This window comes from Sorex araneus, chromosome 4, assembly GCF_027595985.1.
Source record: "Sorex araneus isolate mSorAra2 chromosome 4, mSorAra2.pri, whole genome shotgun sequence".
In the NCBI taxonomy this organism is placed as follows: Eukaryota; Metazoa; Chordata; class Mammalia; order Eulipotyphla; family Soricidae; genus Sorex; species Sorex araneus.
Window position 1 is genome coordinate 73,383,765 of NC_073305.1, and position 17,210 is coordinate 73,400,974.

Genomic DNA, 17,210 nt, shown 5'->3' on the forward strand with positions numbered 1-17,210 from the left:
TTGCATGTATGAAGCGCAGGATTGGAACTCTGGCACTTTATATAAAAGAGCGTCATTTTGTGGGCCAAAATGACTGTGGTAGTAGATCACTCGCCTTGCAAGTGACTGATCCAGGCTCAATTCCTGACGCTACGTACAGTTCCTTGAGCAATTCCAGGAATGATCCCTGAGTGCAGAGCCAGGAGTAAACCCTGAGCACTTTCGAGTGTTGCCCAAGTTTCCCACCCCCACTTTCAAAATTTGGGCTGAGATTTTGGGCCACATCTGAAGGTGCTTGGGGGGCTTTGGGACAGTTTGGGTGGTCTCAGGAAACTGCAGTGCTGGGGATTGAACTGGGAGCAACTGCATGGAGTCAGGAGCCCTGACCTTTGTGGGTCCCTCTGCCTCAAAGAGGTTACTTTTTGGTAAAATGAAGTGAGAGAATGAGATACATAACTTCTATCACATTTTATAGAAGGGGGTGGGATAATGCAGACTGTCATAGATCTGGAAGGAGCTGAATTAATGGATTTTCCTGGACAGTTGCTTGGTGGAAAGACTACGTCTTCCAAGGACTGTCTTTTGGGACTGAGGATCTGGCTTGGTGGTAGAGCACTTGCCTTGCCTGTGTGAGTGAGACCTGGAATTTGATTCCTGACACTGCAAAATGCGTGCACGTGTGCGCGCGTGCGCGCACACACACACACACACACAGATACACACAGACACACACACACACACGAAACAAATAGACCAAAGAAATGTTTCTAAGGATAAGATAGCACTGGAGGGACTGGAGTGATAGCACAGTGGGGAGGGCGGTTGCCTTGCATGCAGCTGACCCAGGTTCCATTCCCAGCATCCCATATGGTCCCCCGAGCACTGCCAGGAGCAATTTCTGAGCTCAGAGCCAGTAGTAACCCCTGAGCATTGCTGGGTGTGACCCAAACAGCAAAAAAAAAAAAAAAAAAGCACTGGAGAAGAGGACAGACCAGTCAGTGGAAGTAATGGTAAATTGGCTGAGGTTTAGGAAAGGGATTGTGCGAATTTTTATAGAAAGTGTGGCACACACACGTTTGTGAGGCTGTTTGCGGCTGATCGACCACTATCCAGAGGCCAGCTAGACTACTTTTGGTACCAGCAGCTACTCGCAGAAATGTCCCTAGACAGTGAACTAAGCCATAGCCCCATGCTGCCCCAGGAAGGGAAATGATACAATTTCTAACATAAATCTCCCGGACTTAGTTACTAAAATACAGAAATCCTAAACAGCTTGTCTGCTATTGCGGCTGCACAACTTTGTATCTCTTCATTCTCAGCAATGGAAAACTATCAAATGCTTCCTTTTCAGCAGGGCTGTTTTTTGGGGGGTGGGGAACTCCAGCAACAATAGTGAGTTTTGTATTGAAATATGGAATATAATCAAGGTAAAGAAACTGAAGGGAAATGTATCAGCTACACAAGCGGGGCGGGAGGTATACTGGGGTTTTTGGTGGTGGAATATGGGCACTGGTGAAGGGGTGGGTGTTCGGGTGTTCGAGCATTGTGTAACTGAGACATAAGCCTGAAAGCTTTGTAACTTTCCACAGGGTGATTCAATAAAGTAAATAAATTAAAAAATTAAAAAAAAAAACCAAAAAAGAAAGTGTGGCACAGGAAAGGAGCCCAGACCTGACCTATCTTGGCTCTTGCTTGCTCACATCTTTCTTCTCACCCTTCAGGTGCCTTCTCTGCAGAATCGTCACCCAGAGTAGGCGTGCAGTAGCAGCCAGTCTGTGCCCCTGGGTGAGTAGCTCCCACTTGCCCAGGCCCGGTTGTGTGGAGGCCCGCCCCCTTCTTGTGGCCTCTTTTCCCCAGACTGACCATGGAGAAAGCTGGTTAGATGTGGAGGCATGTGAGCAGTTCTTCCCAGCCTCTGAACAGTGGCTTCCGAAACTGGAGGCATTTCTCGGTGCTCAGAGGCTGGCTGCTCTTGGACTGGTCTGTGAGCTGGAAACGCACCCTCTTATTATTTCTCTAAACAAAGCAGGACAATAGCATTGTGAACACTTGAATAGGAGCACTTGGCGAATGGAGATAAAACCAAGAGGAAAATAACAACTTTGATTTCTTTTTGGTTTATGTGTTTTGACTTTTGGCAACATACTTTTAGTCTTTCAAGAATTAGAAAAATTATATGCTGTGCAGACTTCTGTTTGTTTCAGCATATTTAATTTAGTGTGAAATTGACTCAGAAATCGGTCCCCCACTCCTTTTTTGCCCCCTCTCCCAGTTGGGAATCAACCTTGCTTTCATCCTGCTTTTCTCTTCAGGGTGGTGAGTTGGTCCAGTTCACAGTAAAATCAGAGGTGTCCCCTTAGGTCACACAGCTCATTCATGTCCATTTTCCTGTGGACTCTCACAGTTTCCATTTCCAGAGGCAATTCAGCAAGGTCACTGAGAGTTGGTGGGAGAGAGGCCAGCTCTCCACTGGACTGGGTCATTTTGATCCCTCCCTCCCTATTATAACTCGCAGTGCTCAGACCTTACTCTTGGCTTTGTGTTCCAGGATCACTCCTGGTGGGTTTGAGGACCCATATGGGGTGTTGTGGATATAACTGTTTGGCTGTGTGTAAGGCAAGAACTATACCCACTGTACTATCACTCTGGTCCCTGATTTCTTTCTCTTTTCTTGGTCTTTTCCTAGTTCAATACCTGGAGGTTGCTCCTGGCAGTGCTCGAGGCGGCCATATGGTACCAGGGATTGATCCTGGAGCTCCTACATGTAGAGCTTGTACCCCCAGTCCCTCGAACTATCTCTTTTGCCCCTGAATTGTTTTTATTTATTTTGGTTTTAGGGCCATGTTGGCTTTGTGCTTAAGGATCATCTTGACAGTCAAGGTGACAGTGCCCAGGGGAGTGTCTCTGGGTCCTTGTTTTGGGAGTTTGGTGGGAGGGGAGAGTGCTGGAGTATGGGCGAGCACCTGAGCAGATGCAGCTGGCACTCAGCCCTGTGGAGCTGTTCATCCTGCAGCAGATGTGTGCCAGGCCCTGTGCTAGCAGCCTTGCAGACAGTTGGGGCCTCTGTCTGCCTGAGATACTGCCGTCCAGAGGGCGTGGGAGGAAGGAGGCCAGATGGAGGGAGCAGCCTGGCTCTGTCCGCGGGCTGCAGGTGGTGGGCACCCTCCCTCACCAAGAGCTCTGTAGAGCTGGGGGTGCTGTCGGCCTTGTCCTGAGCCTGGGGTGAGGGATGTGGCCCCCACCACTTGAGTATATGGCCTTGGACTGGCATCACTAAGAGGGAGCTCTGCCCGCTCTCCGCTGCTCTGGGGGCTGGCGGGTGGGGAAGCAAGCATGTTCCTCCTGAGTCCTTCGTGCACTCCTCTGCCCAGAGAGTGCCATCCTCCCCCTCCTGTCACTCTTCTGGAGCTTCGATTTTCCCCTTTTTGGCTGAGGTGGGATGGGGGTTGCCACACCTAGTAGTGCTCAGGTCTTACTCCTGGCTTTTGTGCTTAGGGATCCTATGTGGATGCCGGCGCGAGGTTTGGCAGTGCATAGGTCAAGTGCCTTAATCCCCATCTCTCTCGCCCCCGCCAGCGCTCTTCTGCTTCTTAACTTTGGGCCCTCCGTGCTCTTCCCAGCTCGGCGTCCCGTGAAGGGCGCCCCAGTCCCCTGCCGCTCCCCTCCTCTGCCTCATCTCACACTGACCTTTAGCTGGCACGGGTTGAGTCTCCGGCCTTGTTTGTTCTCTGCTGCCCTTTTCTGTCCAGAGTCAGGTCTTCATCTCCTCATCACCTTGTGGTGTGTTGGTGATCTTCTGGTTCTCACCATCGGCCTCTCCCCTGCCGAGTCATTTTCCTGTGGTGCCCTTAGTCAAGATCGCAGACTCCTCTGCTCTCAGATTCAAAACTGACTTCAGTCTAGCTCCTTCTCAGCATTATTACCTAAAGTAATTTTTTTTTTTGGGCTTTTTGGGTCACACCTGATGATGCTCAGGGGTCACTCCTGGCTCTGCACTCAGGAATTGCTCCTGCAGTGCTGAGGTGACCGTATGGGATATCAGGGATTGAACCCGGGTCAGGTGCATGTAAGGCAAACACCCTCCCTGCTGTACTATGGCTCCAGCCCCATCCCTAAATTAACTTTAATGGTATTAGTTGTTGTTTTTTTTTTTTTTTCTGCTTTTTGGGTCACACCCCGCAATGCACAGGGGTTACTCCTAGCTCTGCACTCGGGAATTACCCCTTGTAGTGCTCAGGGGACCATATGGGATGCTGGGAATCGAACCCGGGTCAGCCGCGTGCAGGGCAAACGCCCTACCCGCTGTGCTATCGTTCCAGCCCCTAATGGATATTAGTTTTAATAGTTCTTGAGCTTGTTTGTTTTGCTTTTGGGGCTGCATCCAGCCGTGCTCAGGGGGCTAGTCTCAGATCAGGAATTGGGGGTCACTTCTAGGTGTTCTTGGAAAATTCCCCGCTTCCTCATGCAAAGCATATACACAAACCCTTTGAACCATCTTCCCAGCCCTCATTTGAATACTTCCTTAATCTTAAAAAATTCTGTAGTATACTGTGAGGTTTCTTCCAGTGTTAAAGAGTTGACCACGCAATTCCAGCCTTTGGCATTTGAAAATGAGTCTCTGCGAGAGCTTGTACATGGGTGTTCACAGCAGCATTTCCCACCAAATTATAGCCCCAAAGAAGGAAAATGACACCAGTTCATATTCGATGTCCTCCACCTGATAAGTGGATAAACAAAGGGTGATGTATCTGTGTGATGGGAAATCACTCTGCCACATAAAGGAATGAAATACTGGTGAGTAATACAATGTGGATGAATCAAACTATGCTGATTGAAGAAGCCAGTCACAAAAGGCCATGTGCTTGTATTTACATGGATGTGACTGTAGATAACAGGCATATCTGTGAATCTAGTGGGTGCCAGAGGCCACTAGTAGTCACTACTAAAATACAAGACTTTGGATGGTGGGGGGAGAAATGGAAATACTGTGGAATTAGTTGTAATAATTGTACAACATTTTGAATATACTTAAAAAAACACCACTGAATTGTGTGCTTTAGGCTATGTGAATTTTCCCTCATTAGAAACAAGATGACCTCTCCAACATACCAGCAATTACACCTCCTTTCATACATATTATATTGCTTAAAATGGGTATTTTTTTATTAATTATTTTTTTAAAATAGTGAGTCACCGTGAGGGTACAGTTACAGGATTTACATATTTTCATGCTTGTGTTTCAGTCATACAATGCTCGAGTACCCATCCCTCCCAGTATCCCTCCCATCCCCCAACTCCATCACCCCCCGTGCCCCCGCCCCTGGCAGGGCATTCCCTTTGTTCTCTCTCTCCTTTTGGGTGTTGTGGTTTGCAATAGAGGTATTGAGTGGCCATCGTGTTCAGTCCATAGTCAACTTTCAGCACACATCTCCCATCCCGAGCGGGTCCTCCAACCACACTTTACTTGGTGTTCCCTTCTCTGTCTGAGCTGCCTTTTTTTCCCTCAGCTTGTGAGGCCGACTTCCAAGCTGTGGAGCCAACCTCCTGGTACTTATTTCTACTATTCTTAGGTGTTAGTCTCCCATTCTATTATTTTATATTCCATAGATGAGTGCAATCTTTCTATGTCTGTCTCTCTCTTTCTGGCTCATTTCATTAGCATGATACTTTCCATGTTGATCCACTTATATGCAAAGTTCATGACTTCATGTTTTTTAATAGCTGCATAGTATTCCCTTGTGTAGATGTACTCAAGTTTCCTTAACCAGTCATTTGTTCTTGGGCACTCAGGTTTTTTCCAGATTCTGGCTATTGTAAACAGTGCTGCGATGAACATACAAGTGCAGATGTCATTTCGACTATACTTTTTTGCCTCTAAGAGATATATTCCCAGAAGTGATATTGCTGGGTCAAATGGGGGTATTTTTTTTTTTTTTCAAATTTAATTTTTGGGTCACACCCACCAGTGCTCAGCGGTTACTCCTGACCCTGCACTCAGGAATCACTCCTGGTGGGGCTCAGGGGACCATATGGGATGCCCAGTTGATTTCCCAGTTTGGCCATATGCAAGGGAAATGCCCTATCCACTGTACTAACTCTGGCCCTTGTCTTTCTATTTAAAGGCAAATTAATTTGTAGCCAAATAGTATCCCTGTTTGTAGGAAGAGTTCATTGAGTAAATGGTTAAGATTGCTGACACACAGCAAGTGCTCGGCATAAGGGGTTTTTGTTTTGTTTTGGGCCTCACTCTCAATGACACTCAGGGTTTATTCCTGCTCTGCACTCAGGAAGTACTCCTGGTGAGCTCAGGGGATCATTTGGGGTGGTCGCGTGCGAGACAAACACCCCACCTGCTGTATCATCCTTGTGGCCCTCAAGTCCTCATATCATGCGGAGGACCATGCAGTCCCCTGTTCGTTCCTCCTCCTGTGCCCTCTAGACCTCACGGTCCGTGCTGCCTGTACTGTGGGTGCTCACTGTCCTCTGCCCACCCCTTTCACGCTTCATTTTTTAGCACCTGCCCCACTAACAGCGCCCCCGCCCTTCCCCGTCACTCCACATCCCAGAGCTGCCTGGAGCACCCGCATGACTCTTGGATGCTGGGTCTGTGGTTATTTTAACTTGAGTCAGGGCTGAAAGCCATGTCTTGTGCTTTCCTAAATCCCTGCACATGTTCACATTGTTTACACACAGTGTCTGAAGGACCCAATCAGCTGTCATGTCTAGATTGCTCTGTAGTGATTGAGTGGTATTATGAAGCAGGACAGCAGATAAGTGTATATTATGATGTGGACCAGACGCAGAGGTGCTCAGGGCTTACTCCTGGCTCAGGAGTCTTGGAGCTCCCCTTAGGTTCTTGGAGGACACTCTGGTGCTGGGGATTAAACCCTGGTTGGGTGTGTGCCAGGAAGGTGTCTTACCTATTGTAATATCTCTCCAGCCCCATGTGTGTTTTGTTTTGTTTGCTTTTTGGTTCACACCCGGCGATGCTCAGGGGTTACTCTTGGGTCTGCACTCAGGAATTACTCCTGGCGGTGCTCTAGGGTCCATATGGGGTACTGGGAATCGAACCCGAGTCTGCTGCATGCAAGGCAAATGCTCTACCCACTGTGCTATTGCTCCAGCCCCTGGGTTTCATTTTTAAAGCAAGGGACAGAAGAACCCAGAACCTAAGGTGTTGGCCTGAGTAATACAGGTGGGGAAAGGAGGGAGTCCTGGATGGGCACCTGTGGTCATACTCTGGTTCAGAGGGTTTACTTTGTGTGTTCTACATATGTTCTTTATTAGGTGCTTGATAGTGCATTAGGGTTGGCTCCTCCTTTTTTTTCTTTTTGGGTCACACCCAGCAATGCTAAGGGGTTATTCCTGGCTCTGCACTCAGGAATTAGTCCAGGAGTGGTGGTACTTGGGGAACCATATGGGATGCTAGGAATCGAGCCAATGCCCTACCCTCTGTGTTATCAGTCCGGCCCAGGACTCCTGCTTTTTGGGGGTAGACCCTGACATTTAAGAGTTAGAGGGAACATTGCCTCCTAACGTATCCAGTCAGTATTGCAGAGTAAATAAAACCCTGGGACTGTTTCCAGCAAGAGGAGGAAGGAGGGAATTTATATTTTTATTCCGTACCAAAAAAGGAAATTTACCTTTTAGCTCTGGGACCAGCTTTTTTTCTGAGTGGTGCTTCAGATGACGGTAGCTATTTTATTTAATATCACTCGCTTAGGGTGTGGCGGGAGGGCATGCCCATGCTGGGGCTACTCGAGGTGCAGTGTGGGGATTACTTTTGAAGGGCGGGCGGGCTGGGGCTGGGGCTGGGGCTGGGGCTGGGGTTGGGGAGGCACCCTGTGGCGCCTGGGTTTGAGCCCGTGCATTGCTGAAATCGGTCGAATTGACTTAGCGGAAGTCACTATTCATCGACAGAGACATAGTTCTTTCTTTCTTTCAAGTGAAAATAAATCACTTATTCCTTTGAATGTTGAAATGAGACATTTCTTTTTTCTTTTTTTTTTTCTTAAATTTTTTTTTTTTTTCTTTTTGGGTCACACCTGGCGATGCACAGGGGTTACTCCTGGCTCTGCACTCAGGAATTACCCCTGGCCGTGCTCAGGGGACCATATGGGATGCTGGGAACCGAACCCAGGTGGGCCGTGTGCAAGGCAAACGCCCTACCCGCTGTGCTATCTCTCCAGCCCCTTCTTAATTTATTTTTTAATTGAGTCACCGTGGGAACAGTTACAGGGCTTTTAGGATGGAGTCTTAGTGATACTATGCTCAAACACCCATCCCGTCACCAGTGCACATGTTCCACCACCAAAAACCCCAGCATACCCCCCTCCCACTCCCCCTCTGCCTGTGTGACAGATGATTTTCACTTTACTCTTTCCTTACTTTGATTACATTCAGTTTTCGACAGGAAATGCACTATTGTTATTTGGAATTTCTCCTCTAACAGTCAGACCTGTCGGAATGGCATCATTAGATTGTATGTTTTCTATTTCAGGAAAAGTCGCATGGCCGAGTTAGCGGCCGCTTGGTTTGGAGATGTCCCAGTCCCGCATTCCGGAGCTGTGTTAGTAGAAGCTCAGTGTTGCTGGGGCTCCATCTGGAAAAGGCGTGCTGGCTGTACCTTCTCCGTCTGGCACCCCAGTGTTGTTTGCCCAGTCTGGGGGTCCGGAACACTCTCCGGCTTGTAGTGCCTGCTGGAATGCCCGGATTCTTCTGTTGGCTGTGGCAAGATGGTGCCGAGGGCGGGTCGAGGGCGTGACTTCCGGTGGCCGAGGCAAATTGGAAACTGGGCTGGTTCCAGTGTGCCCCCTTCCCGCCTCGGTTTGGAGATGTCCCAGTCCCGCATACCGGAGAGACATTTCTTAAAGATGTGAGTTCTGCAGAGCACATTTGGAAAGACAGGTGTCTCTGTAGTTGGTTTCCTACTTCCATCCTGTCTGATTCCATGGTGTTGGATCCTGAAGCAGGCTTCCTGCGAGGCTTGTGGAGGCCTCTCGTCCCTCACCTGCAGGCCTGGGAGTGCCTCGTCTGCGCGTGGAGGAGCAGTGGCACCTGGGGCACGTGTCTGTGTGGAGTCTGGAAGCCTCCACCTTGACACTGCCTGCTGTCTGGGAAAGGCATCCTGGGAGCACTTGGGCGTGGTAGGAAACCATGCGTCTTCTCTCTAGGCCTTTCCTGTGCCTGGACAAGAGGGTTTCTGGTCCTGCAGACTTGGCAAGGAAAACTCCATTGTTCTGAGGACTTTGAGCTCTGGGGCTTTCTAGAGCCAGATTTAAAAAACTAGGGATTAAGAGGTGGGACCAGACATGGGGGACAGGTTTGATTCTAGTGCTTGCGGGCACTGTGCTTTGGCTCCTTGGCTTCTTCCTCTGTGAACTGATGATAACAAACATCTCCTAGGGTTGCTGGGAGAGTCAGCGGTAGGCGTGGGCGATGCTTTTAGAGCATGTCTGGTTCCTGCTTAGGGCATGCTTGTGTCTGCTGGCTTCTGTGTGGAGAGCCTCTTCCATTTCCGGTTCCCTTCTCCCTGGTGCCTCCCTGTGCTGACGTCCCGGCATGGGCATGTCTCTGCCTGGAGGAGACCTGGGCTGGGGCTGTATGGTCAGACAGAGGCTGGGGCTGGTGCCGCTGGGAAGCTGGCCCGCCTTCCCATGGGCACGTCCCTGTGGCCGTCCTTTCCGCTGCTCTGGGGGCCTGCTGAGATGCGCCTGCGCAGACAGAGTTGGCAGGGCCGGGGTGGGGGGGGAGCAGTGCTTTAGCTCTGTCCTTTGCGGGGGCTTCACTTTCTCGTGAAGCCCTGGACAGTGGCTGTCATTGCTTTCCAGGCCCAGCAGGTGCCCCAGCTTGCTCCAGACGGCCCGCAGGGTCCGTGGCCGTGTGCCGCCCTGCAGCCACTGTCCTGTGCTGTGGCGCGTGTTCACCAGGCACCGATGCTTGCTGTCAGGTGGACAGTACAAGCAGTTCTCCAGCTCACTTTACCCCTGGACGTAGAGCCCGAAAGCGAACCAGGAACTAGAAGAACAGGGGACCAGAGCAATAGCACAGTAGGGAGGGCGCTTGCCCTGCCCACGGCTGGCCCCGGCTCGACCCTGGGACTCCATATGGTCCCTCAGGCCTGCCAGGAGTTGTCCCTGAGCCAAAAGTCACTCCCCTGAGATTACACGATGTGACCCCCAAAAACCAAAAACAACAGAAAACTGGGAGAGTAGCTCTCCGTGGTATAATTCTGGTTTCTAAGTCAGCAAGGCTGGAGTCATCTTTTGTTTTATATATTTTTAGCCTCTTCACTCAGCTCACATTTTTTTGAGTGGTCTCTGTGTGTCAGCCTCTGTTCTTGGATCTAAGAGATGTGCTGAAGGCCTACCGAGCCCTTTTTCATGGTGACTGTAGGGATGCCTGGGAATAAACAGGTGAGCAAGGGTGTCAGCATGGAAAGATCCCAGGAAGAGTCTGCGGAGGAGGGGAAGCGGGCTGGTTCTGCGCAGGTGTAAGTGGGGACTAAGGGACAAGAAAGAGAATAGTGCAGTGATGGTGATGGGGAGAATTGAGCAGGCCAGGCTCGCAGCACACTCCTTGTTCTCTCAGGAGTCTGAGCAGATTGGTTCAGTAATGTGGAGAGTAAGTGAAGAGAGAAGGGTGTGGGGAGGGGGAGGGATACTGGGGATGTTGGTGAGGGGTGGGTGTTCGATCAGTGTATGATTGAAGCTCACTCATGAAAACTTTGTAACACCGAGATACTCATGGTGATTCAATTTAAAAAAAAGAGAGAAAATAAACTGTACCGGGTGCATGTGGAAGGGCCACACTGGTTACCTCAGGCCCACAGTTAGGGTGACCCAGCTTCTCATTTGGCCTTCTGTGGTATGGACCTGACCTGATGGTGGGACAGAGACCATCTCCTGGCGATGCAGGGGAGTCAGCGGTGACCAGGGATGCCCGTGGCGGCCCTACCTTCCCTGCTCGCCTGGAAGCGAGCCTGAGACTCTACACCGCCCCGCACTCTCTCTTGGCTTCCACTCTCCCGCTGGCTCCTCAGGAGATGGCGACAGCCCAGTTCTTAGCGCCACCACTGCCACCAGCCAGGTCTAAATTAAGCATGAAATCATGGGAATTCTACAATTTCCCATGCACCCTCTCGCCCCTTCCCAAATGTCACAAACTGGAAATGATACTGGTTAAACCAGAATCCATAGCAGGCCTGTCCCTTGGAGTGGCGGGGTGCCGTCTGGCTCCTGGTCTCTGCTGGCTTTCCTGTTTCCCGGGCGGGAGGGGGTCTTCAGACTGGCAGTGGGAGCCCTGCCTTTGGGACCCCGTGGAGTCCAGCAAAGCATCTGTGTCTAGATTTGTGCTGTTGGTCAGAGCGTGGGCTGTCTGTGATCCCAGGGCTCTGGGAGAGGGCCGGGCCCTGGGCTGTTGGTCAGAGAGGGGGTCTGTGGAAGGCTTTGAGAAAGGCCTGTCATCTTGACCACCTGGCCACAGCTTGCTCATGTGTTCAGTACTGGATCCCTTATTCTGTGAGCTTGACCACAACTTACAGTTTCCTTTTTGCATGATTTTTATTTTTTAATTAAAAAATTATTTTTTGTTTGGGGGTCCATCCTGGCAGTGCTCAGGGCTTACTCCTGGCTCTGTGCTCATGGATCATTCCTGGTCCATGACCGCTTGGGGACTCTTCCTCTCCTGGAGTAGAAGAATGTGCAAGGGCAGTTTATCTGGACCTGCTTTATTACCTAGAAATGCAGTTTGTTTTTTAAGGCCATGTCTGTGTAACAATATAGAAATTGTTTCCTTTTCCTTTTTTGGGCCACAGGTGTTGATAGTGAGGTTACTCCTGGCTCTGCACCCAAGGATTACTCCTGGCAGTGCTCAAGAGACCATGGGGGGTGCTGGGGGTCGAACCTGGGTCTGCTACATGCAAGGTGAGCGCCCGCCCTGCTGTACTATCTCTTTGGCCCCTAGGATTTGTTTTTTTTACCCAGAGAGAAGTTCTTGGAATGTAGAGGCCCATGTCCATCTAGTAAAGAGGTTTCTTTGAGGGACCATCATTGTTTTTCTGGTGCGTGTGAGAGAAAGGACGACTTTTCCCCTTTCTGTCCTCATATGCCTGAGCCGTGGTCACTGGGCTCTGAGCTGTTGCTCGCTTGATCTGTGCAGAGTCATAATAGTCCTTTCTCTTTTGGCTGAAGTGATCGCTGTGGAAAAGAATGTGTCACTGTCCAGATTGTTCTAACTGGGCTGTTGTCTCCCGGAGTGCCAGCGTGGTGTGGTCCCAGGAACTGCAGTCTCAGCCACCCTCTGACCGAGCCTCCTGGTTATGGTGTGGTACTCTAGAACCCCAGCAGGGAGGTGGAGATGTTCCCTTACTCACAGACCACATACAGGAAGCATTCAGGCTGGGTGACTAATGAACGTTTGCTAAGCGTTTCTTCAGTGTTGTGTTTAGGCACCTCACAGCAGTGCCCGGCATCTGAGCATTGAGTCCACTTCTGCTGTGACTGCACTTGGGGACAGTCTCCAGGAGATTCTGGGATGCAGGAGCAGGGGCTGCATTGAGGTCACTTGGTAGGAGAGGGGGCTGTGACCTGCCTGGACAGAGGTTGGCCCCTTTGCGTTCCCCCTGTGGCAGCTCAGGAAGGGGCTGAGTGAGCAGAAGTGCCAGCACCAGTGTGTTACATCCATGGAAAGTCACTGAAGGCTGCTGGATAGAAAGCTTGAGCTGACATCGGGGCAGGGTCTTTGGTTTCCCTTGCGTCCAGCAGTTTGGGTCATGACCATGTTGTCACAGACCTGGATCTGTTGGGTGTCAGGGCAGGCGGAGACAGTCATGACTATGTTTTCTTTTTTTTTTTTTTTCTTTTTGGGTCACACACAGCGATGCTCAGGGGTTACTCCTGGCTTTGCACTCAGGAATTACTCCTGGCGGTGCTTGGGGGACCATATGGGATGCCGGGGATCAAACCCGGGTCGGCCGAGTGCAAGGCAAACGCCCTACGCACTGTGCTATCGCTCTGGCCCCTCATGACTATGTTTTCATAGTTGGATTTGGTTCTCTATACTAGCCCTGGACCCCCACAGACATAGGATGGGGTACATCGCTTCACACGTTGCCAGCTGGACTGTACAGCTGGGGGCTGTCATCAGGGGCCTGCCTGGCTGGGAATCTTGTTGGTGCCCCCCTGCCGCCAAACTTCCCCCCTCCATCCTCTCTCCCAGATCTTCGTCCATGATCAGTTCTAGATTTGGAAGGAATTTCCCCACCCAGCTTCACAGTCCTTGGAGCACATTTTTATGGAATTCCTCTTCCCTCTAGGGGCATCATTTTCCCTTGCCTTGGTATTTGATGTTTGTTTGTTTAATTTTGTTCTGTTTGCTGTTTTAGTCTGTTTCCAGTCTCTGCTGGAAGGCTCATGGGACCTGAAGGAAAAGGGACATTTCTGCTGGAGGCCCTGAGGCAGCGTCGGGTGTGTGACGTGCGGAACATGGAGTTTGCCCGGTGCCTGTGACTCTACTAGGCCCTGCCCAACTCCTCTTGGGTGCGCGTTGCACTGGCCTGATGGCGGAAGCAGTCTGCTCTACATCTGCCCGAACTGACTCACACCACCAAGCAGTCCAGGGACCAATGGCCTGAGCCAGCAGATAGAGGGTCTGAGGAGCTAGTACAAGGGCAAAGGCTCTTGCTTTGCGCTTGGTACGGCATATGTACCCCCTGCACTCCCAGTCACTCCTGAACTAGGAATAGCCCCCGAGCACTTCTGGGTATGGCCCAGAACAAACAAAAAGATAATGACTGGTAAACCAGAAGTTCAGAGGACTTCTTTCTTGCTCTGCTTCTTTCCCTTCCCTGAGCTCTGTGTGTCTCAGACCTGGATTAATGCCTGACTCCTAGCAGCCCAGACCCGTGCTGGTTTCCTAGTAGTTTCAAGGTCTCATCCAGGTACTGTCTCTCTTGACCTCCCTTGGGTCTCTGGGGTTACAGTTGTTCTCCAGTAGTGACCATGAGGTACAAGGAATTCAGCCCATGCTTTATGCCCTTTGAGCCGCACCCCTGGCGTGCAGTCAGCACGATCAGGAGGACGGTGCTTGCCGCTCTGAGTGTGTGCCCACAGTGCCCCGACTGTCTGAGACTGCCCCTGGCCTCCTCTCCCACAGAACACAGAGGAGCTTCCCAAGACAGGGAGAGTGTTTTGTTTAGATAGATGCCTTTCTCACCCTCCCTACTCTGTTGTCTCTGCAATGTTGGTGGCGGGTTTGGGGGCATGTGCTTGGGAGTTCTGGGGAGAATGCACCTGGAGCACTTGGCTGGATGATCCAGTGTGTGAACCTGGTGGCGCTGTGTCGCTCAGGCCTGGCATCAAAGTCATTCGGGGGTGGGGATCAAGTCCTAGAGCCTTGCACATGCTTCCCTGACCCTTGAGCTATCTCCCCTGGGTCTGAAGGCAAGCATATTTTGCCACTGGGCCCTCTCCTTTACAGGGGTATTTTGAATATTGCAGCAGATTCCCTTTTTTTTGGGGGGGGGGGGTCATACCTGGCAACACACAGAGGTTACTCCTGGCTCTGCACTCAGGAATCACCCCTGGCGGTGCTCAGGGGATCATATGGGATGCTGGGAATCGAACCCGGGTCGGCCGCGTGCAAGGCAAACGCCCTACCCGCTGTGCTATTGCTCCAGCCCCCAGATTCCATTTTTCAGATGGAAATACTGTTAAGAATCTTTACTAGGGCCAGAGAGAGAGTGAATGAGCTAGGGGTTAAGGCATTTGCCTTGCATGTGACCAACTTCCATTTCAGCTCTGGCACTGCTTTGTCCCCTGAGCAATGCTGGGATTGACAGCTCCCTGCTCTTCCTCCAAACAAAAACAAGCCAGTTATTCCTGGCTCTATGCTGTGAAGGGAGCCCTGATGGTGCTCAGGGGCTCGTGTGAAGTGCCAGGGATCCACTCTAGGTAGTTTGTTTCAGGGACCATGCACCTGCCAGGTCCTTCCTGTGAGGGTCCACATAGGCCAGGCTCACCTGCTCACCTGTACTGTGGGCATGCCCACTGTGGTCGGTGCTGTGATTCTGGCCCAGTGTGTGTGGTGCTCAGGGTCCATCAGGACCAAACTTGCAGGAGTGAGAGCATGTGATTCCAGGGATTGAATCTGGACCTTGAGCTCACTGGCTGAATGCTTTGTCATCCGTGCAGTCTTTCCAGTTCCAGCTTTCTCATGTGTATCAAAAACTGATTTTTTAAAAAAAATTTTGGGTCCCAGCAGATGGTTTCCAGGGCTTTTTTATGGCTCTGTGCTTAGTTATCTCTTTCTGGGCTTGGGGTACCATGTGGGGTGCCGGGCATTAGCCCCAAGTTGCCTGTGTCAAGGCAAGAGACTTGCTACCCACTGTACTATCTCCCCAGCCCCAGAAACTGAGCCTTAATAAAATGCATTCACAGTGCATCCTTCTCTCTCGCCCTCCCCTGGGGTGCTCTGGGGTTAGGCCTAGCGCGTCTCGGAGGCTGTTCTCTAGTCGTGCATGAGGAATTCAGCCCGGGCTTTGTGCCCTTTGAGCCACCTCCATGGCTTGCAGTTACTACCATTTCATAACAGCCTGTCAGGCTGTGGCTGGATTGAGGTGTCGTGGGGATTGGGAACTCATGGCTGTCTCATTTGGGGGAATGGATGGGTATCCTCAGGGCTTGCCTGGGTCTTGCTTGTAGCTCTTTCGGTATAGTAGGTGCAAAAAAAGACTTGTCTTGAGCCCCAATACAAAGTTAAAATTTAAAAAGAAAATTTTAAGAAAGGGTTGTAACAGAATTGTACAAACTCAGTTCTTTTACTTACCACAAAATAATTTTTTAACAAGTTGTTGGGCCACACTGCTGACCAAATTCGCGGACCACATAGGGTACCGGGTAAGGCCAGCTTCATATACTGTCTCTCTGCCTAGTACTATCTCTGTACCCTGGCCTTTAAATTTTTTTTCTTCTAGCTTGAGTGAGAAAAACGTTTGTTTATTCAGTGCCCCTCCTCCCCTTCTTCATCTCACTGTGCTTGTTGTGTGATGGGACATAGGTCTGCCTGGCTATGCCCACGGGGCTCACATACTGCTGTGCTCAATGGGGTTGTGTCCCACGGGTTTGCCTAGGTGAGCATTCAAAAGACACGGTGGCACTCAGCACGTGATCACTCCAGGTGGCACCTCCCTGCCACAGTACAGGCACCTCTTTTAGCTGGAGTGCTCCCCAGGGGTCACAGCTCTGTTTGTGGTGCTTGCACACAGTGGCTGCCAGTATCCTGTGTGGCGCACATGGGACTCTGGGGTTGGACTTTATGAGCACACACTTTTTGCAAGGCAGGTGCTCCAAGCCCCGTACCTTTCCTCCAGGCCCAGCATGAGGTGGTTTTTGTTGCTGGTGTTGTTTGGTGGTTCGTTCTGCCTTTGACGCCCAAGCAATGCTCAGGGGCCGAGGGCTGTGCCCATCTATGGTCAGTCTGGCTCTTTGGGCCCATGGTTCAGCACTTTGTGTCCCCTGATGCTGTTCTAGGGGCTCGCAGGGCTGTACTTGGTGTGCACACGTAATGCTGGGGGTCGACTCAGGAACGAGGGGGTGGCACTGGACAGTAGTAAGTGGGCTTCGAGGTGGATGTGTGCCACAGAGCCGTGCCTGTCACCGCCTCCCCATGGGCAGCGCCTCTGCCCAGGAGGTCTGTGTGTCCTGGGCTCTCCGGGGCAGAATTGTAGGTGTCGCTGCAGGGTCTAGGCTGAGGCTTGTGTGGCCCTGGAGGCACTTGGATGTCCCTTTCCACAGGAGGTTTTGGGCTTGGCTTGGTTTTGGGGTCACACTTGGGGGTGCTCGCTGCTTACTCCTTGCTCTGGCTCAGGGATCACTCGTGGTGGACTCGGGGGCCTTATGGGGTGCCAGGGATCAAACCTGGGTCTGCCGTGTGCAAGGTGAGCACCCTTCCTACCCTGCGATTGCTCTGTCCCTGAAGGGTTACCCTTACTTTTCCCTTGTCTCTTGAAGGCCACCTCCTCTATGAAAGTTCTGTGAAAGTGGCAGGCAACCATTTAAAGAATATTTATTTGCTGCGCTGCTGCTGCTGCTGCTTCCTTCTTCCTCCTCTTCCTTCCCCCTTTCCCTCCTCCCTCCCCCTCCTTCCTCCTCCTTCCACCCTCCTCCCCCTTCCTCCTTTTGGCTCTCACTTAGGAGTTACTCCTGGTGGGGCTTGGGGGACCAGGTGGGATG

At 51.2% G+C, this 17,210-nt stretch overlaps 1 protein-coding gene across 10 annotated transcripts in view; it reads left to right on the plus strand.

Annotated features, from left to right (window-relative positions):
- EPN2 (epsin 2) overlaps positions 1-17,210 on the plus strand; it is a 77,289-nt gene that overhangs the window by 20,634 nt on the left and 39,445 nt on the right. For 4 of the 10 annotated variants that reach the window (XM_055134688.1, XM_055134691.1, XM_055134685.1 and 1 more), the window contains one exon: positions 1,701-1,764. The exons of the other annotated variants lie outside the window; for them this stretch is intronic. The gene's annotated coding sequence lies outside the window, so the exon portion shown is untranslated. The remainder of the gene's footprint in view (positions 1-1,700; positions 1,765-17,210) is intronic. 10 annotated transcript variants of the gene reach the window in all.